Genomic DNA, 22,700 nt, shown 5'->3' with positions numbered 1-22,700 from the left:
TTAAGGCACCAAGGGCAAGAACATAGGTAGACATATTTGTAATCCTCTCTGAGCCTTATATTTCTCCCCCACAAAATTGAGAGAAACAGGGGACAGGGGCAAGATGGAGGATTAAAAGTAGCCCATGCACACCACTCTCAAGGAGAGGATGGAAAGCTGCAAGTAGATGTCCACCTTTAGGTGGGTCTTGTTAGAGAGAGCATTGCGAATGATCAGAGAAGTGATGGAAGACACTCAAAGTGAAGGAGAGGGTGATGGGGTGATCCACTCGACAAGACTGGAAGTACCTGAGGGAGACATCCACACGTGGGGAAGGACAAGAAGAGAGAATCCCGAGGTTCCATACTCCCCCTATGGACACTGATCTGAGCCATGAGGGGGCCCCTACAACCACGGACCTCTGGACCGATCAGGGAGCTGCTTGGAGTCTGTGCTGCAACACAGCACCAGAGAGAGGTATGGCAGGAACCCAGTGGATTTCATTCCTGGGTCCCTGCAGCTGAAGCCATTCTGACCTTTCAGATTCAGAGCACCAGGTCTACACAGGACTCAGCTTTGCTGCAGCCACCTCCACATTACCTCAGCAAGGCTAGGAAGGGAGCAGGGAGAGCAGATGTTCTCATACACCCTATGACTGGGAGCCAAGCAACCCTCCCCTCATCATGGGGGATTTGAGCATAATGGGTACCACCAACACTACCAGAGAAGCCCCATGCCAACTGCTTTAGTGGGATCTGGGCAGGGAGAGAGCTCCAGGCACCTGGTGACCTGGGCCTGTGGCTCTACCCACAAGGCTCCCACATAGCCTGGTGGGAACTGCCCCCATGGTCCAATGCTCTGAAAGGACCTGCTAACTGTGAGGCACCATTGCACTTAGACCTGGGTGCACCAAATGACTGCAGCCCTGAAACCCATTATGACTGCCTAGAAAGCCTCTCCAGTTGCCACTGCCACTACTGCAGGGAGACCCAGGCAGAGAAATCTCCCACAATGCCAGCTTCCATGGAGAGGAACATATCCAGCCTCTACCAGACAACAGTGGTCTGGGGAACAATCCATCACTCAGCACAAAAATCATCCACCACTGGATTGGACTATAATGATCACAGGGGAATAGGACAACACAGAACAGCTGCTTTACAGACTCTCAGTGCATCCATCCCTCTCCTGCTGGGTCAATCTTCCAGAGTAGTCACAAAAGTGCCATCTAGGGACCTCTCCTTCTTCTCACTAAGTAGGAGAGTTCCCAGCAAAGAAGAACAGGTATGCTGCAAGTCTATCTGCCTGGAGCTGAGAGAAGAAGATTCAGATGAAAAGAAACCATTAAAAAAAAAAATGCTGGCAACATAAAAAAAAGAGCTAGTCTGATATGCCCAAAAGATCACCACAGATCTATAGCAACATACTGTAATCAAAAGGAAATTGTCAAAATGTCAGAAATGGAAGTCAGAATCTGGATGGTTAATAAGGAGAATGAGATTGAAGAGAAAGTTGAAAACCAACACAAAGAAGGCAAAAAACATTTCAGAATGTCAATTAAAACAATGAAAAAGTCACTAAAGAGCTAGACAATATAGAAAAGATATAAAAGAACTTAAGGATATGAGTCATTTGGGGAACTTCAAAATATAGCAACAACAGGCTAGACCAAGCAGAAGAAATAATCTCAGAGGTTGAAGACAAGGCTTTTGAACTAAAATAGTCATCAAAGATGTAGAAAAAAGGATAAGAATGAAGAATCACTCAGAGAAGTATGGGACTATGCAAATCAAGCCAATATACAAATTATAGGTATCCCTAAGGGAAAAGAAAAAGCAAAAGGCATGGAAAACCTATTCAAGGGAATTATTGAGGAAAACTTCCCTGGTATTGCAAGAGATTTAGATATCCAGATATAAGATGGCCATCGAACGCCAGGAACATTCACAGCAAATGAGACCCATCCAAGACACATAGTCATCAACCTGGCCAAAGTCAAAGAGAAGGAGAAAATTCTACAAGCTGCAAGATGAAAGCAACAACTAACCTACAAAGCAAAACAAATCAGGCTGACAGCAGACTTTTTAGCAGAGATTTTTACAACCCAGAAGGGACTGGGGCTCCATTTTTAGTCTTCTTAAACAGAAAATTGCCAGTCAAGAATTTTGTATCCTGCAAAACTAAGTTTCATAAATGGTAGAGAAGTAAAGACTTTTCCAGATAAGCAAACACTAAGAAAATTTGTCACTACTAAGCCTGTCATACAGGAAATACTCCAAAATGCATTATGGAACAGCATTATAGATACCCATCAGTGTGAAAACACCAGAAACTTAAAGCTCAAAGCTCTTGTAAAACAATAGCACAAGAAGGAAAACAGAACAACAAGGAATCATCCAACATAATAAATAGAACATTATCCCACATATCGATACTAACATTGAACATAAATGGTCTTGATATCCTACTTAAAACACATAGCCCCATAATATGCAGAAATAAAAAAAAAAAGGAAAAAAAAGAAAAAGAAAAAGAAAAAAAACACATAGACTGAATGAATGAATGAAAAAACACACCCCAAGTATATGCTGTCTCCAAGAAACACATCTAACTCACAAGGACTCACACAGATTCAAGGTAAAGGGATGTAAAAAAGTATATGCCATGCAAATGGAAACCAAAAGTGAGCTGATATAGCCATTCTCATATCAGTTTAAATAGACTTTAATTCAACAATGATAAAAAAAGACAAAGATAGTCATCATATAATAGTAAAGGGAGCAATTCAACAAGAAGACAAAACAATCCAATATTTATGTACCTAACACAGAAGCTCCAAGATTCATAAAGCAAATTCTACTAGATCTAAGCAAAGAAATAAATGTAGCATCAAAATTGTCTGGGATTTCCACACCACACTGACAAAACTAGACAGATCATCAAAGCTGAAAATGAACAAAGAATAATAGAATTAAATGGGACTCTAGAACAAATGGACCTAACAGATATATACAGAACAGTGTACCCCCAAACTACTGAATATACATTCTTCTTATCAGCAATGGGACATTTTCCAAGACTGATCCTATCTTAAGCCAAAAAACAAATCTCAGCAAATTAAAAAAATATCAAAATCATACCATGTATATTCTCAGATCATATTGGAATAAAACTAGAAATCAATTCCAAGAGAAACATTCAAATCTACACAAAGTTAGGAAATTAAACAACCTGCCTCTGAAAAATCTGGGTCAATGATGAAACTCAGATGAAAGCAAAAGATTCCTCAAACTGAATGACAAAAGGGACACAAGATTTTAAAATCTATGGGATATAGCAAAAATAGACCTAAGGGGAAAGTTCATAGCCTTAAATGCCTAGATCAAAAAGACAGAAAGATCTCAAATTAACAACCTAATGTCAGATCTCAGGGAACTAGAAAAAAAAAGAGTAAACCAAACCCAAAGCCAGCAGAAGAAGGGAAATAACGAAGCTCAAAGAAGAACTAAATGAAATGGAATTTAAAAAAAATATAAAATATCAACAAAACAAAAGTTTGTTCTTTAAAAAGATAAACAAAATTGACAGACCATTAGCCACAGTAACCAAAATATTTAATAAAAGAGAAAGGACTCAAATGAGCTCAATCAGAAGTGGGGAAAAAAAAAAAGATATTACAACTGATACTACAGAAATACAAAATACTATTCATGAATACTATGAAAACCTCCGTGCACACAAACTAGAATATATAGAGGGAATAGATAAATTCCTAGGAACACAACCTCCCAAGCCTAAATCAGAAAGAAATAGAAATCCTGAACAGACCATAACAAGCAGTGACATTGAAGCAATAATAAAATATGTTCTAACAATAAAAAGCCCAGACCAGATGGATTCATAGTGAAATTCCACCAGACCTACAAAGAATTACTACCTATCCATCAGAAATTACTCCATAACATCAAGGAATCCTCCTAGGGAATCCTCCCTAACTCATTCTATGAAGTCAATACCACCTTGATACCAGAGACAGGGAAGAACATAACAATAACAAAAGAAAACTAATGACCAATATTCATTATGAACATAGATACAAAAATCTTCAACAAAACACTAGCAAAAAAATCTAACAGCACATCAAAAAGATAATTCACTGTGATCAAGTAGGTTTCATCCCAAGGATGCAAGGATGATTCAACATATGCAAATTAATAAACATGATTCACCATTTAAAAAGAGGAAAAAACAAAGTCCATATGATCATCTCAATAGACGCAGAAAAAACGTTTGATAAAATCCAGCATCCTTTCCAGATAAAAATCCTCAAAAAAAACTAGGCATATAAAGAACATACCTCAAAATTTTAAAGGCCATATATGACAAACCCACAGCCAACATCACACTGAATGGGGAAATGTTGAAAGCATTCCTGCTTAGAACTGGAATAAGACAAGGGTGTCCACTGTCACTACTCCTATTCAATATAGTACTAGAAGTTCTAGCCAGAGCAATCAGGCAAGTAAAAGAAACAAAGGGTATCCAAACTGGGAAAGAGGAGGTCAAACTATCCCTGTGTGCTGACAATATGATCTTGTATCTAGAAAACCCTGACGTCTTCATCAAAAGACTCCTAGAATTCATAAATAAATTCAGCAAAGTCTCAGGTTACAAAATCAAATGTATACAAATCAGTATCATTTCTATATACAAATAACAGTGAAGCTGAGAGTCAAATCAAGGACTAATACCATTTACAAGAGCTACAAAGAAAATAAAATACCTAAGAATATATATCACCAAGGAGCTTAAAGAGCTCCACAAGTAGAACTACAAAATACTGATTAAAGAAATCATAGATGACACAAATGCAAAAACATCCCATGCTCATGGATTGGTAAAATTCACATTGTTAAAATGTCCATACTACCCAAAGTGATTTACATATTCAACACAATCCCCATCAAAATACCAACATCGTGGTATTTCATAGATCTAGAAAAAATAATTCTAAGCTTCATTTGGAATAAAAAAAGAGCCTGAACAGCCAAAGCAACCTTAAGCAAAAAGAACACATCTGAAGGGATCACATTCATTGACTTCAAATTATACTATAAGGCTATAGTAACCAAAACACCATTATAATGATATGTATAAAAGCAAAGACATAGACCAATGGAATAGAATCAAGAACCCAGAAATAAAACCATCCCTATAACCAACTGATCTTTGACAAAGCAGACAACATGCCCTGTTGAAAGGAAGCCCTATTCAATAAAAGGTGCTGGGAAAACTGGATAGCCACATGCAAAAGAATGAAATAGGACCCCTATCTCTCATCATATACGAAAACTAATTTAAGGCCGGGCGCGGTGGCTCACGCCTGTAATCCTAGCACTCTGGGAGGCCGAGGTGGGCAGATTGCTCGAGGTCAGGAGTTCAAAACTAGCCTGAGCAAGACCCCGTCTCTACTAAAAATAGAAAGAAATTAATTGGACAACTAAAAATATATATACAAAAAATTAGCCGGGCATGGTGGCACATGCCTATAGTCCCAGCTACTTGGGAGGCTGAGACAGGAAGATCGCCTGAGCCCAGGAGTTTGAGGTTGCTGTGAGCTAGGCTGACGCCATGGCACTCACTCTAGCCTGGGCAACAAAGTGAGACTCTTTCTCAAAAAAAAAAAAAAAAAAAAAAAAAAAGAACTAATTTAAGATTAAATATAAGGCGTGAAACCATAAAAATTCTTAAAGAAAAGATAGGGAGGGGGGGCAGAGCAAGATGGCGGAAGAATAACACCGCCAGACAGAGGGTCTCTGCAGAAAAGACAGATTCTAGCAGAAACTAGAGGAAAGAAGCAAGAAGACGAGCATATAGTGGACAAGGGCCGGAAGGAGGGGTACCTGAGACCCCGGGAGACTCCACGGGAGGAGGCTGCGGAGGAGAACTGGAGGCTGAGACCACCGGAGCAGCCCGGAGACCAGCGGCAAGGGTAGGTGGATTCGCTGTTTCCCCTCCCCTGCATTCGGGACTGCTGGTGGGCTCCCCAGCGGGTGGAGTGACCTGCGGACACCTGCCCAGAGACCGCCGCCGCCTGCCAACGGTGAGCCTGTAGCAGACGTGGCACCAGGTTCCCAACTTCCTCCGGGCACCTCCGTGTGCACGGACCCGAGCCGCGCGGCAGGCGCCATATTGCCTCCTCCTCCCCTCCGCCGACCCTACCCGCGGCTGCCCAGAGAGACAATACAGCCTCCAGCCGGAGGCACCTCCAGGGAACGGGACCTTCCCGTTTGGGACCCCGCCCGCCCTCCCAGGTGCTGCTGGCACCGTGTTCCCAGGAAAACGGTGCCGACTCAGAGGCTGAGAGACATAGACCCAGCTTGGGCTCCCTGTGGGTGAATTAGGACCGGAAATCCTCTCCCTGGTGGGAATACAGTTTGAACTCTGGGACCCAGAGGTCGGACCTGCAGACCAGATCCCCTGCACCGAGGGCTAGCATTGCCCGGGGCACAGAAGGGTTATACGTGAACAGCCTACTGAGGGCTGTGTGCCTCCAGGGGCGGATCGGCATCCTAGAGGGCAACCCTCCTCCCAGGAGGAGGCCGTGCGCCCAACCCAGGTGGCATTCCTGTGCAGGGAACCTCCCCGCCGGCATCACAGTCCGGGGAGGCCTGGTGGCTTGTGGTCTGGCCTGCTGGCAGAGGCCCAGGAGTAGCTGCGGAGTTAGGGAGGGTGGAAAGAAGCCAGGCCTGCTGCAGACTTCGGGTCTCAGACAGCCCCACCCCCACACCCAGACTTTCTGGCTGAGCGGGACCATTCCAGCCCCGCCCTGACAGCCTTCCCTGGAAGCTGAGAACAGAACTTTGACCCCTGCTAACGGCCTGAGGGCAGGCTTACCCAACCCAGCTCCGCCCAGAAGGAGAGCTGATAACAGGACTCAAAATCAACACCAAAGCCTGTTCCTCCAAGCAAACGCCACCTACTGACAGGGACGGCATCTTGCACAGCCTTTCCACGGCACCCACTGACTCAATATACAGGGAGTGGTCCAATTTCACCCACAGGCACCACCTAACGCCTCAGAAACTAAACAAGGTGTGTGAATACCCAAACAATAACCTAAGGAAAGAAACAACAACTGATCGACATGGGAAGAAATCAGCGAAAGAACTCAGGAAATATGAAGAACCAAACGGAAAACACACCCCCAAGGAGGAGCACCAGCCCCCTAGGAACAGACACCGACCAAAATCAGGCAACCAATATGACAGAAGAGGAATTTCGTATGTGGATCATAAGAACACTCACCCAGCTGCAACAACAACTCAATAACCAACACCAAGAAACCACAAAAAGCCTCCAGGAAATGGAACAAAGGTTCAACAAAGAGATTGACACAGTGAAGAAAACTTTAACCGAAGTCCTGGAGATGAAGAATCAACTCAGAGAACTACAAAATACTGTGGAAAGTCTCAAGAACAGGGTAGATCAAGCAGAAGAAAGAATCTCAGAGCTTGAAGATAACACCTTCCAATTAAATAAATCAGTCACAGAAATACAGCAGAGAAACAAGAGAAAAGACCAAAGCCTACAAGAGCTGTGGGATTATGTGAAAAAACCTAACGTGAGGGTCATAGGTTTAGCCGAAGGGGAGGAAGACAACACTCAAGGGCTGGACAAGCTTTTTGAAGATATAATAGAGGAAAATTTCCCAGGCCTTGCTCAAAATCTTGATATACAAGTTCAAGAAGCCCAGAGGACCCCTGGGAGATTCAATGCAAACAGGAAGACGTCACGTCATGCAGTCATCAGACTGACCAAAGTATCAACTAAAGAGGCCCTTCTAAGAGCTGTAAGACAAAAGAAGCAAGTGACATACAAGGGAAAGCCAATTCGAATAACATCAGACTTCTCTAATGAGACTTTACAAGCAAGGAGAGACTGGGGCCCCATTCTCACTCTTTTGAAACAAAACAATGCCCAGCCTAGAATATTATTCCCTGCAAAACTAAGTTTCGTATATGAAGGAGAAATAAAAACATTCTCAGACAAGCAAAGGCTCAGAGAATTCACCAAGACAAGACCAGCCCTACAAGAAGTACTTAAAACAGCGTTATGCACAGAACATCATAATAATAATCCACAGATATAAAAACAACCAAAACCCAAAGATATTAAAGGCCAGATATTACAATGGCTCAAGACAGAAATCATAGCAACAACATCCAACCCAACAGAATGATCAGTAATCTATCTTACCTATCAGTTCTCTCAATAAATGTGAATGGCTTAAACTCTCCACTCAAGAGACATAGGCTGGCTGAATGGATAAGAAAATACAGGCCAAGTATATGCTGTCTTCAGGAAACACATCTAACCTGCAAGGATGCATATAGACTAAAAATAAAGGGGTGGAGATAAATATTCCAAGCAAATAGAAGCCAAAAGAAGGCTGGTGTGGCAGTTCTAATTTCAGACGATTTAGTTTTTAAACCAACAAAAGTAGTAAAAGACAAAGAGGGTCATTATATAATGGTGAAGGGCACAGTCCAACAAGAAGAGATAACAATTTTAAATATATATGCACCCAACTTAGGTGCACCCAGATTCATAAAGCAAACCTTACTGGAGCTAAGCAAATGGATTAATAGCAACTCCATAATCGCCGGAGATTTCAACACCCCACTGACGGCACGAGACAGATCCTCCAAACAGAAAATTAATAAAGAAATAATGGACTTAAACAAAACTCTAGAACAATTGGGTCTGACAGACATCTACAGAACATTCTACCCAAAATCCACTGAATATACGTTCTTCTCATCAGCTCACGGGACATTCTCTAAGATTGACCATATCCTAGGACACAAAGAAAATCTCAAGAAATTTTAAAAAATAGAAATCATACCATGTACCTTCTCAGATCACAGTGGAATAAAACTAGAAATCAACCCTAACAGAAACTCACATTTCTACACAAAAACGTGGAAATTAAACAACCTCCTACTAAATGATTACTTCGTAAATGAAGAAATCAAGACGGAAATAAAAAACTTCTATGAAGAAAACGACAATGGAGAGACAAGTTATCAACTCCTCTGGGACACAGCTAAAGCAGTTCTGAGAGGAAAGTTTATCTCCATAAACGCCTATAACCAAAAGACAAGAAGATCACAAATAGACAATCTAATGAAACGACTCAAAGAGCTGGAAAAAGAAGAACAGACCAACCCCAAACCCAGCAGAAGGAGTGAAATCAACAAGATCAAATCAGAACTAAACGAAATTGAAAACAGGAAAGCTATTCAGGAGATTAATAAAACAAAAAGTTGGTTCTTTGAAAAAATAAACAAAATTGACACACCGTTGGCTAAGCTAACGAAAAGCAGAAAAGAGAAATCTCTAATAAGCTCCATCAGGAATAAAAAAGGAGATATCACAACTGATCCCAAAGAGATACAAGATACAATTTATGAATACTAAAAAATCTTTATACACACAAACTGGAAAATGTGGAGGAAATGGACAAATTTCTAGAAACACACAGCCTCCCTAGGCTCAACCAGGAAGAAATAGATTCCCTGAACAGACCAATCTCAACAGCTGAAATAGAAATAGCAATTAAAAATCTCCCTAAAAAGAAAAGTCCCGGTCCAGATGGCTTCACACCTGAATTTTACCATACTTACAAAGAAGAACTAGTACCTATCTTGCAGAAACTATTCCACAACATCGAGAAGAACGGAAACCTCCCCGACACCTTTTATGAAGCGAATATTACTCTGATACCAAAACCAGGAAAGGACGCAACAAAAAAAGAAAACTACAGACCAATATCCCTAATGAATATAGATGCAAAAATTTTCAACAAAATCTTAGCTAACCGAATCCAGACACTTATCAAAAAAATAATCCACCACGACCAAGTGGGCTTCATCCCAGGGATGCAGGGATGGTTCAACATACGTAAATCTATAAATGCAATTCACCACATAAACAGAAGCAAAAACAAAGACCACATGATTCTTTCAATAGATGCAGAAAAAGCTTTTGACAAAATTCAACACCCTTTCATGATACGAACACTTAAGAAAATAGGCATAGAAGGGACATACCTAAAAAATGATACAAGCCATATATGACAGACCCATAGCCAACATCATACTGAATGGGGAAAGATTGAAATCATTCCCACTTAGAACTGGAACCAGACAAGGCTGCCCACTATCTCCACTTCTGTTCAACATAGTGCTGGAAGTCTTGGCTACAGCAATCAGACAGGAAAATGGAATCAAAGGTATCCAAATAGGGGCAGAAGAGATCAAACTTTCACTGTTTGCTGATGATATGATATTGTATCTAGAAAACCCCAAGGATTCAACCAAGAAACTCCTGGAACTGATCAATGAATTTAGTAAAGTCTCAGGATACAAAATCAATACACAGAAATCAGAGGCATTCATATACGCCAACAACAATCTAATTGAGAACCAAATCAAAGACTCAATTCCCTTCACAATAGCAACAAAGAAATTAAAGTACCTAGGAATATGCCTTGAGTAGCTTCTTTCTTAAAAAAAAAAAAAAAAAAAAGTACCTAGGAATATATTTAACCAAAGAGGTAGAAGACCTCTACAGGGAGAACTATGAAACACTGAGGAAGGAAATAGCAGAGGATGTAAACAGATGGAAATCCATACCATGCTCGTGGATCGGCAGACTCAATATCATCAAAATGTCTATACTACCCAAACTGATCTACAGATTCAATGCAATACCTATTAAAATCCCATCAGCATTCTTCACAGATATAGAAAAAATACTTTTACGCTTCGTATGGAACCAAAGAAGACCCCGAATATCAAGAGCAATTCTAGGCAACAAAAACAAAATGGGAGGCATTAATATGCCAGATATCAAACTATACTACAAAGCTGTAGTAATTAAAACAATATGGTATTGGCACAAAAACAGGAATATTGACCAGTGGAACAGATGTGAGAATCCTGATATAAAACCATCCTCATATAGCCATCTCATCTTTGACAAAGCAGACAAAAACATATGCTGGGGAAAAGAATCTCTCTTCAATAAATGGTGCTGGGAAAACTGGATAGCCACGTGTAGAAGGCTAAAACAGGACCCACACCTTTCACTTCTCACAAAAACCAACTCACGCTGGATAACAGACTTAAACCTAAGATATGAAACTATTAGAACTCTAGAGGAAAAAGTTGGAAACACTCTCCTAGACATCGGCCTGGGCAAAGAGTTTATGAAGAAGTCCCCAAAGGCAATCACAGCAGCAACAAAAATAAATAAATGGGACATGATCAAACTACAAAGCTTCTGCACAGCCAAAGAAATAGTCATGAAAGTAAACAGACAACCTACAGAACGGGAGAAAATTTTTGCATCCTATGCATCCGATAAGGGACTGATAACTAGAATATACTTAGAACTCACGAAAATTAGGAAGAAAAAATCAAATAACCCCATTAAAAAGTGGGCAAAGGACTTGAACAGAAATTTTTCTAAAGAAGACAGAAGAATGGCCAACAAACATATGAAGAAATGCTCAACATCTCTAATCATCAGGGAAATGCAAATCAAAACCACAATGAGATATCACTTAACCCCAGTGAGAATGGCCTTTATCAAAAAATCTCCAAACAATAAATGCTGGCGTGGTTGCGGAGAGAGAGGAACACTCCTACACTGCTGGTGGGACTGCAAACTAGTTCAACCTCTGTGGAAAGCAATATGGAGATACCTTAAAGCGATACAACTGAATCTACCATTTGATCCAGCAATCCCATTGCTGGGCATCTACCCCAATGATCCAATGACACTCTACAAAAAAGACACCTGCACTCGAATGTTTATAGCAGCACAATTCATAATTGCAAGGCTGTGGAAACAGCCCAAGTGCCCATCAATCAAAGAATGGATTAATAAAATGTGGTATATGTATACCATGGAGTACTATTCAGCTCTAAGAAACAATGGTGACATAGCACATCTTATATTTTCCTGGTTAGAGCTGGAACCCATACTACTAAGTGAAGTATCCCAAGAATGGAAAAACAAGCACCAGATATATTCTCCAGCAAACTGGTATTAACTGAGTAGCACCTAAGTGGACACATAGGTGCTACAGTAATAGGGTATTGGGGAGGTGGGAGGGGGGAGGGGGGCGGGTATATACATACATAATGAGTGAGATGTGCACCATCTGGGGGATGGTCATGATAGAGACTCAGACTTTTGGGGGGAGGGGGGGAAATGGGCATTTATTGAAACCTTAAAATCTGTACCCCCATAATATGCCAAAATAAAAAAAATTAAAAAAAAAAAAAAAGATAGGAAAACTCTTCTAAACATCAGCCTAGGCAAAGAATTTATGACTAAGACCCCAAAGGCAAATACAATAACAAAATAAATGACACAATTAAATTGAAAAGCTTCTACACAGCAAAAGAAATAATCAAAAAGGCAAATAGACAACCTACAGAATGGGAAAAAATATTCACAAACTATACATCCAATAAAGGGCTAATTAATATCCAGAATCTATAAGGAACTCAAATCAGCAAGAGAAAATAAACAAACACCACCATTAAAAAGTAGGCAAAAGACATGAACAGAAGTTTTTCAAAAGAAGATAAACAAATTGCCAACAAACATGAAGAAATGCTCAACGTCACTAATCATTAGGGGATTGAAAATTAAAACCACAATGAGATACCACCTTACTCCTGTCAGAGGGACATTATTAAAGAGTCAAAAAATAACAGATGCTGACATAGATACAGAGAGAAATGGATGCTTATATACTGTTGGTGGGACTGCAAACTAGTACAACTTCTATGAGAAACAGTATGGAAATTCCTCAAAGAACTAAAAGTAGACTTACCATAGAGTCCAGCAATCCCACTACTGGCTATCCACTCAAAGGAAAATAAGTCACTTTATAAAAAACACACCTGTACTTGGATGTTTATCATAGCACAATTCTCAATTGCAAAGATGTAGAATCTACCTAAGTGCCCATCAGTTGATGAGTGGATAAAGATAAACATATATATATATATATATATATATATATATATATATACACACACACGTACATATATACACACATATATACATATATATTATATATATTATACACATTATATATATATATAATACACACACACATACACACACACACACACACACACACCATGGAGTACTACTCAGCCATAAAAAGAAATGAAATAATGTCATTTGCAACAACTTGGATTGAACTAGAGACCATTATGCTAAGTGAAGTATCTCAGGAACGTACAAATACACACCACATATACTCACTATATTTGGGAGCTACATGATGGCCACACATGGGCACAAAGATATGTAAAGGGTATCGGAAACCAAGGAAGGGGGATGTTGAGAGGGAAGTGACAGGTAAAAACTTACCTTTTAGGTGCAATGAACACTATTTTGTTGACGGGCATACTAAAAGCCCCAACTTAAGCATTATATAAGGTATCCATGTAATAAAAACATTTTTACTTCGTTACTATTTTGAAATTTTACAAAAAGAATAACATGTAAAAACAGCCAAAGTTTTTTCAATAAAAGAGAAATAATGGGGGAAAATAGAGAGAAACACTGATGCACAATTAAATGAGTTAATGTTTGTAAAACACCAATCACTGTGCCCAGCATATAGTGGGTGTGCAACAAATGTGGTGGTGCTGGTGGTAATTTGCAATTAATCACTATTCATGGGTAAGAGGTTGTTATCATTTTCAGTACAGGAAACAAGTGCCGGGTTCTAACCTGTGCTGGGGGAATTAGCCACCAATTCAGTCCACACTCTCCTTCCCTTACATCAGTGCCCATGGCCACACTCTGCCTATATGGGAAGTCTTGGCCCTAGATAAAGGACCAAATGCCCAGTCCATACCCTGAGAGTACTCCTGTTCAGCCTTAACTGCAGCTTTGATAAACCACTGGGATTGTTCTGCCTGTCGAAGCACAGAAAATATCGGCCATTGTATGCTGATGACATTGTATTCGCCACTGGGTGCACAGATGCATGCTGGCTAGAAGAAGGTCTGATTGCCCAGCAAGTCCATTTGTTCTTTGCTTTAAAGTGATCAATCATTTACTCAGATTTCAGTGAAATGGCCTGAAAAGAGGAAGAAAAAAGAGCCCAGAGCTTGGGCACAGTAGATTAGAGGCAAGTCTCAGCAGTAGCACTGAGCAGGCAGCCTCATCAGAAACAGCAGAGCCCCAGGGGCCCTGGGATTCTGAGCCAGGAGCAGAGGGGTGCTTCATGTGGCTGAGTCTCAGTAGGGAGCTGCTGCTCAGGCTCCAGCTAAGCTTCAGCTGCAGTCACTTGCTGCTGCGGCAGTCAGAGCCTTTTTCAGTTCAAGGCCCTCCCTGGAGTCCCACTCTCAACTTCTGGAGCACCTGCTCCTCCAGTTCATTTCAAGCAGCTCTCCATCAGCAACTGCCAGTAAATGTGTACCAAAAGACTTTCACCCATTCGGATCCTCTAACCCAGCAATTTCACCTTCGGTAATCTATTCTAATAAAATAATCCTGAATATGGAAATAGCCTTATACGCAAAGATGCTCACCATCAGTACAATAATAACAAAGCAGTGAACACAACTGATACAATTGGAATACCATTGCCAGTCCAACAGTGAGGAAATTGCTCCACTTACAGCATGAAAATCAAAACTTTAAACTACATGTTTACCATGGATTTATGATAAGGGAAAGTGTGTATACTATTATGTTAAGTGAGAAGAGTAATAAACAGCAGTATAACTATTTTAAAGAAAGGACAGAACTATGGTTATATAAAGTATTTTCATTGGGGGAAGCTGGGTAAAAGGTATGCAAAAACTCTACTATTTTTGCAACTTCTTGAGTCTTAAACTATTTCAAAATAAAAAGTTATTTAAAAAAAATAGAAGCAATCGTACATGGGCAGGCAGCACAGTATAGTGACTAGGAGCACATGATTTCAACAAATAAATGTAGGGGGTCAGTTATAGAAGGGATTTTAAATCTACTCTAGTCTTTCCATTTAATCTCTGCTCATAATAAAACTCCCATAAGAATCCTTTTGGACAATACCTGCTTCCTGCAACTGATTGTTTATTATTTGAGTTATCTTAGTAGAACAGACCAGAATATACAGATGATACAGAGAGTTGTTCCCTTATAACTATAATTATCAAAAGAGTAATAGCATTTATTAATCATTTACAGTAGTGTGCCAGGCACCGGGCTTGGTGTTTTACAAATATTAATCTTCTTCACAATTTTCAGAGGCAGGTATTATTTTTTTAATTTTAAATTTTTAAGTATTATGGGTACACAATAGTTGTATATATTTATGGGATTATAGGATACAAGTGATGTTTCAATACAGGCATACAATGTGTAATAATCTAATCAGAGTAATTGGAGTACCCATCAACTCAAGCATTTATCATTTCTTTGTGTTAGGAACATTCCAATTCCACTCTTTTTTGTTATTTTAAAGTATACCATAACTTATTATTGACTATAGTCACTTTGTTGTGCTATCAAATATTGTTCATTCTATCTAATTATCTAACTATTCCACTCATTAACCATATTCCATTGTGTATATGTACCACATTTTCTTTATTCATTCATGCATTGATGGATATTTAGGTTGATTCCAAATCTTGGCTATTGTGAATAGTGCTACAATAAACATGAGAGTGCAGATATCTTTTCGATATATTGATTCCCTTTCTTTTGGATATATACCTAGCAGTGGGATTGCTGGGCCGGGTAGTAGCTCTATTTTTAGTTTTTTGAGGAACTTCCATACTTTTTTCCATAGGGGTTGTACTTCCCACCAACAGTGCATGAGGGTTCCTTTTTCTCCACATTCCTGCCAGAATTGGTCAAAGGTTCCTTACCTGACAGCTATGGTCTGAATGTGTACTCCAAAATTCTATGTTGGAAACCTAGTCTCCAATGCAGCAGTGTTGGGAGGTTAGTCCTTTTGGGATGTGTTTAGGTCATGAGTGCTTTGCCCTCAAGAATGAAGTAACACCACTGTAAAAAGTGCTCTCAGGAATAGGTTTGTTATCTCTTACCTTTCCACCTCCCACCATGTGAAGATGTAGCAAGAAAGCCCTCACCAGTTGCTGGAGCCTTGATCTTGGACTTCCCAACCTCCAGAACTGTGAGCAAATAAATGTCTACTCTTTATAAATCACCCAGTCTCAGGTATTCTGTTACAGCAGCACAAAATGGACTAAAACATGAATATAACAGCAAATGCCCTTCTGGAGCCTCAGCTGCTCGTCTGTGAAACTGAGCTATGGGACTGGGCAAGGGCTACAATCTCCTCAGCCCTGAGACACAGGATTCCCCAGCAACTCCAGTTCTCCCCTGAGTCATTTCCCTCACTAGGTAATAGTTCCCTAGCTCAGTGATGCTCAACCACTCAGGGAGATTTAATTCCAAGGCTGGGACTTCAGACCCAGAAATTCTGATTTACTTTGTCTGAGATGGTCTTAGTACTAAGTACATAATCATGGCCAGGGTTGAGAACCACTGTCCTAACTTGTCAACCTTTCTCCTTCTCTACTTCTTCTATGGCCCACTATGATCCTCCCATTCCACCTTTCCAAACTGTGCTTATCAATGGAACCAGATTGATCTTTCTGACATAAATATGACCATGATACTTCCCTGTTTGTACAAGTTCTGTAGCTCCCCAGGGATTACCAGATGGGGTTCTTAAGATGGTGTATGGGCCCATTCCTAGCAGGGCCCCAGACCTCCCTAACTAACTGCAGCATCTTCTGCAGCTACCCCAGAGAGTACCCCACACAGATTACCTGACATGCCCCAGACACACCATACACTGTCTTACCACTGAGCTCAAATTCACCCTGCTGCCCTTATCTGGAAGATCTTCCCATCCCATTATCTACTTAATCCATTCACTCAGTTTTGCAAATCCACTGTCCCTCTCCTCTCTGATCCCACCTTCTCTCCTCACTGCAGCTTCTAGAACTCTTCTCTGGTTCCTTTGGGAAAGCTAAGAATTCTGCTATCCACATTCTTATCTGTCTATTAGGGAGCCGCTGAAGCCCTTACCACACCAAATCATTACAACTGCACATGTCTCCCACCTCTCCGCTGAGACTCTGAGCTCCTTGAGAGCCACACCATGCTCACTCCAGCACCTCTAGAGTATAATGTGTGTACAAAATAGCCCCTCAATACATGTCAGATAACTGAATGAATGAATAAAAAGACATAACAAAATAACAAGCAAATGCTCTGCTCATGTTTCACTGAGAAAGATTCAAATCTTTTCCAAGTAGCCTTTTCCTCAGACCAACAACAAGGTGTCCTGATTAACAGCCACTACCATGAAAATCAAATAGGGCAGAGTGGCAGGAAGAAGTGGGGAAAAAGCAGCCAGAACCAGGACTTCTCACAGGTTAAACCAAGCTTCTCTTCACAGGTTAAACCAGACTTCTCAAGCTGGCAGCTCACACACTAAGCAAGCAGACAGAGATATTTTGTTTGGTTCAGAAAGGCTTTAAAAATTAGAAAATTTCACTTAAAATCCAGTTCTACATTTTCTCTTGAAATATCTTAGGATCGAGCAACCCTCAAGCTTCACTCCCCCCAGGCTACAAGGACTGCAGCTGGGTGGCTGCTGTCCCCTTTTCAGAAAGCACCTGTGGTCTCCAGATTGCCACAGTCCCCATCAGTCCCTGCTGCCTTCCCCCAGCTCACCTCTCCCAGTATGTTTCCTGCCTGGCCCCTGTAGGCATTTGAGCTACAACCCTTGGTTTATTCAGATAGTTGGCTCAAGGAGTTAAAATGCCTGTGTGTGCCCATTCTTCCAACCAAAGAAGAACAGAAAGAATCTCTGCAACTGTGTTTCTCTCCAGGCTAGGAAGTTTAATAAAAACCCAGGTAACACTGCGTGGATTTAGCCCTGAGAATGCCAGGGGCCGTGACTGTGAAAGGAGAACAAGGTGCGGAAGGGGGTAATCTGCAGCGCAAACAGGCTGTCTGGAAGTGTGAGCCTCAGCTCCACCAGGCTGCCATAGCTCCTCAGCGGGACTGTTTGTGCGAGGTGAGGAAGGAGCTGGGCGCTCAGCAAGAGGAGACGTTTGGGCAGGAAATGCCGAGCAAGGCTGCTGGACAAGCCTCTGTCTCATGAATCTTTAGCTCCACTCACTGGTTGGCTATAAATTAAGCTCCAGCAAGTCAGCAAAGCTCAGCGAAGCTTTCAGGCAGGCACAAGGCTCTGCTTGGAAGTGGAACTTCAGTCCGTGCCCCTTGAATGGGAGTCACAGCCTGTGTTAAGAAGAGGGTTGGCCAGGAAGGGAGTTAACACGTCCCCACCAGGGATGAGTGGTCCATGTCTCACTTCCCCTGTTCCCTTGTCTTTCTTCTTCTTACACTCCTGAGGCCCCACTAGGCTGGAAGAGAAAGTAGCTCATTTGTTTTTCTGAGCATCCACTACAGTTAAACGCATGGGCAAACACAGATCTGAAGTTTATACCATTTCAAATGCCTTTTAGAAAAAAAAAATTGTGAATACGAAGACGACTTAGTGCCTTGAAAGGGAAGGTTCCTGGAATATTCCACCCCCCACCCCCCCCCACCCCCCACACACAGGTGTTTTCTAGATGTCATCTCAGCACACAGGGGTCCGACTCTAAGTCTGATTCTGCCACCTACTGGCTAGTGGACAAATAACTAACTTAACCTCTCTGTGCTTCAGTTTCCACCTCCGCAAAATCTATCCTCAGGTAAAGAATTGTCATTAGTATGGTGTGAAGGCTCACACAGGGCCCCACTGAGGTTTGGATTTAGGTTTTCAATCTTAGTAGACAGAAAAATTACCTGGAAACACAATCCCCCATCATCTCCACATTCCAAGACAGTACCACTGCTACAGGACAGAGTGTGAGATCACCGAGGCTGTGGCTGTCAAACTTCCTGAGCTCATGCCTGGGTAGTTTTACAAATATATCAGCAACAAAGCCCCTCCCCCAGAGATGCTGATTTAATCCATCTGGGGCTAATTTCCAGGCATTGGTGTTTTTTTTTTTTTTAAATCTCCAGGTGATTTTAATGTGCAGCCAGTGTTGAAATCCACTGCACTGAAAGATAGTTTCTCTAGAACAGGGGTCCTCAAACTTTTTAAACAGGGGGCCAGTTCAATGTCCCTCAGACCCTTGGAGGGCCATTGGAGAGTGTGGCTGCACATTCCACACATGCGCACTGTGGGCCCGGGACCAGTCGGCTGCTACTGGTGAGCTGGATAAATGTCCTAGGCAGGCTGCATGTGGCCCTCAGGCCGTAGTTTGAGGACCCCTGTTCTAGAAGCTTGGCTTCCTCCTGAGCCACCTGTGTACCAAATGCAGCCCATTGGTGGGGATATAAATTAGTATAGCCATCATGGAAAACAGTATAACAGTTTCTCAAAAAACTACAAATGGAACCACCACACTATCCAGCAATCCCAGTACTAGATATTTATCCAAAGGAAAGGAAATGAGTATATTGAAGAGATACCTGCAACCTCATGTTTACTGCAGCACTACTCACAATAGCCAAGATATGGAATCAACCTAACTGTCCATCAACAAACGAATGAATAAAGAAAACATGGTACATATACACAATAGAATACTATTCAGTTCCAATAAAAAGGAATGCAATCCTGTCAGTCACGGCAACATGGATAAGCCTGGAGGACATTATGTTAAGTGAAATAAGTCAGGTACAGAAAGATAAATACCATGTGTTCTCATAAATGGGAGCTAAAAAAAATGAGCTCATAGAAGTAGGGAGTAGAATTTTGGTTATTAGAGGCTAGGAAGGGGCAGGGAGGGAAGGATAGGGAGAGGTTGGTTAATGTATACAAAGTTACAGCCTGACATGGAGACCAAGTTCTAGTGATCCGCAGCACTGTAGGGTAACTAGGGTTAACAATAATTTAGTGTATATTTTCTAAAAGCTGGAAGAGAGAATTTTGAATGTTCCCACCATAAAGAAATGATAAACCGGAGAGAGTGGGTGAGTGGAAAAAAAAGGGAAAAGAAAAAAATTTAAAAAATGATAAAGGTGTGAGGTGATGGCTATGCTAATTATCCTGATCTGATCATTACATATTATATACATGTATCAAAATATCACCCTGTATCCCATAAATATATACAATTATTACGTGTCAACCAAAAATAAAAGGGAAAAAATAGGGCCTATCGGAGAGGACAGCAATGAGAGCAACAACCTCAAAAATAATTTCCCAGCATCTGTAGGGTTTGTGACAGTCACAAAGCATTTGCACGGCCCCAGCTGGCTAAGAGGCAGATGCTACTTCTGCGATTCTCCTTTCATAATTGAGGAAAGAGAGGCTCAGAGGCAGGACTGGAATCCAGAAGACCATACTCATAAGCCAATAGCACAATGTCTCAGGGTTAGGAAGGAGAATTCTGTGAACCACTAAAAAGAGCATCAGAAGGTGTCAGAAGAGCTGAGTTTCTAGTTCTGGCAGATTGGCCTTGAGCAAGTTGCATGACATCTCTGTGAGGCACTTGGCCCACTTATAACACAAAGGGTCTGACACCTTGAGCTCTAAACTCCCTTTCACCCGCTAGAGTCTAGGCCCAGGTTTGTCATTAAAGTGTAACTTTCAAAACTTTAACTTCTCTGAGCTTCAAATTCTACTTCTCCACCTGCCAAATTGAGAGAGGGCAATGGATTAAAAGAACAACATCAGAGTGTACAGAAAGCCATATGCTCCCTCTCCCTAAGATTTTATCAACCAGTAAAGCATCTCTTGAGTGTACTTCATAGAAACTGTTGTCCTCAGTAGAAACTGTTCAACAGTTTCATTGGCTTCTCCTCGCAGGAGCAAGAATGATTCATCTACAAGGTGAAAAGGTAAGAGGTAGACATTTAGTCATCCACGTATGTTTATTTGGGAGAGGTGAATATTCTACAGGTCCATTGCATTGAGAACTTCCCTCTCCTTGGCTTCTCCTGCACTCACCTGGTGTGAAGCAGTTTCACATTTCTCTGCTCAGCTGGCCGTAGACTCAACCCTTCCCAAACGCAGATCCCAGCCTCCAGCTTCAGCAGGGATGTCAGGGAAGTACAATGAAGGGCATTTGAACATATATCCAAGACATGAGATCCAATTCAAGCAAAAAACCTGAAATTGGAACTGTTTTTTATAGAGAGAAATATATATATAAACTATATAATATATAAAATATATAATAATCACAATATACATTATATATATATATGTGTGTATATATATATATATATATTTCTCAAATGATCCAGGATTTAAAAGAAGGAGTCTGATTAGCCACTAAAATCTCAAATCAAATTTTCTCCCCAATAACTCCAAACAACTTGGTTGTAAGGATCCAAAAAGATAATGGATAAGAAATAAGCTGAGCCATTCAAGCTCCAAGGCAAGGTGAAGACCATTTATTCCAGGGATTCTCTTAGAAAGGCAACTGTATGTTTCAATTATGAGTTTTAGTAATTGCTTCATTAGCATGGCATTTTTACCTCCCAGGCCTGTATACTGAGACTCAGAATTCTAATGAAAATTTCTCCTTCAGTCAAGTTTACTCCTCTAAGAAGGTGCTCAGGTGCTCCCAATGGTCTTGGCATTTCACTCTAATTTTTGGTAAAGGGAGAGATAAGTTCAAGAGAAACCCATCAAATATGAAAATCAGAGCCATAGTGAAGTGTGGACCAGACAATACAAGGCGAGAGGAAGGGTAGCATAGTGGTTGAATGTCAGCTTTGGAGCCAAGCAGGCTGAGCCTGGATCCATGCTCTGCACTGACTATGTGATTCTGGGAAGTTTGTTTAATTTTCCTGGGATGCTTTTTTCTTGGCCATAAAATGGAGATAACAGTAGTACCCCTCTTCTCCAGTGGTTGTGAAGACTCTAAGATACTGTGTATCCAGCATCCAGTGAGGTGTCTAGCACATGTTACTCACTCAATTAATTTAGCTAGTGTTTAAATTTCTAATTAGCCACTTCCTAATAGTTGGGTAATATGCTTGTCCTTTCTGAGCTTCAATTTCCTTTCTTAAAAACAGAAATAATAAAATATCTACATCAAATGGTTATCATGAGAACTGGAAAGAGACCAACAGTATATGTAGCACTTAGAAAGGACTCAATAAATATAGCTATTATTAAAGGGATCATAAAACTTTGGGGAAATTAAATTTAGGTCTTTATTAGGAAACATTTCAGGATGGGCTTTTTAAAATTTCCAGCTTGATAACAAGCTATTCAAGGAAAGGAACCGTGTCTTTTTTCATCTCTGCATTCCTACTGCCCGAAACCTACAACACAATAGGCACGCAGAAAAATTTTATTTGGGTAAACTGGACAAAATCTTTAGCCCATTCCTCAAGCTTGACTTTATTAGTTAACTTTTCCAAATTTTTAAGCAGTGAAGAACTACTCTTTAAGATATTGTTCCTTGGCCGGGTGCGGTGGCTCACGCCTGTAATCCTAGCACTCTGGGAGACCAAGGTGGGTGGATCACTCAAGTTCAGGAGTTCAAAACCAGCCTGAGCAAGAGCAAGACCCCGTCTCTACTAAAAATAGAAAGAAATTAATTGGCCAACTAAAAATATATAGAAAA

The sequence above is a fragment of the Microcebus murinus genome, chromosome 4 (assembly GCF_040939455.1).
Source record: "Microcebus murinus isolate Inina chromosome 4, M.murinus_Inina_mat1.0, whole genome shotgun sequence".
NCBI lineage: Eukaryota > Metazoa > Chordata > Mammalia > Primates > Cheirogaleidae > Microcebus > Microcebus murinus.
This window is presented reverse-complemented; position numbering follows the sequence as displayed.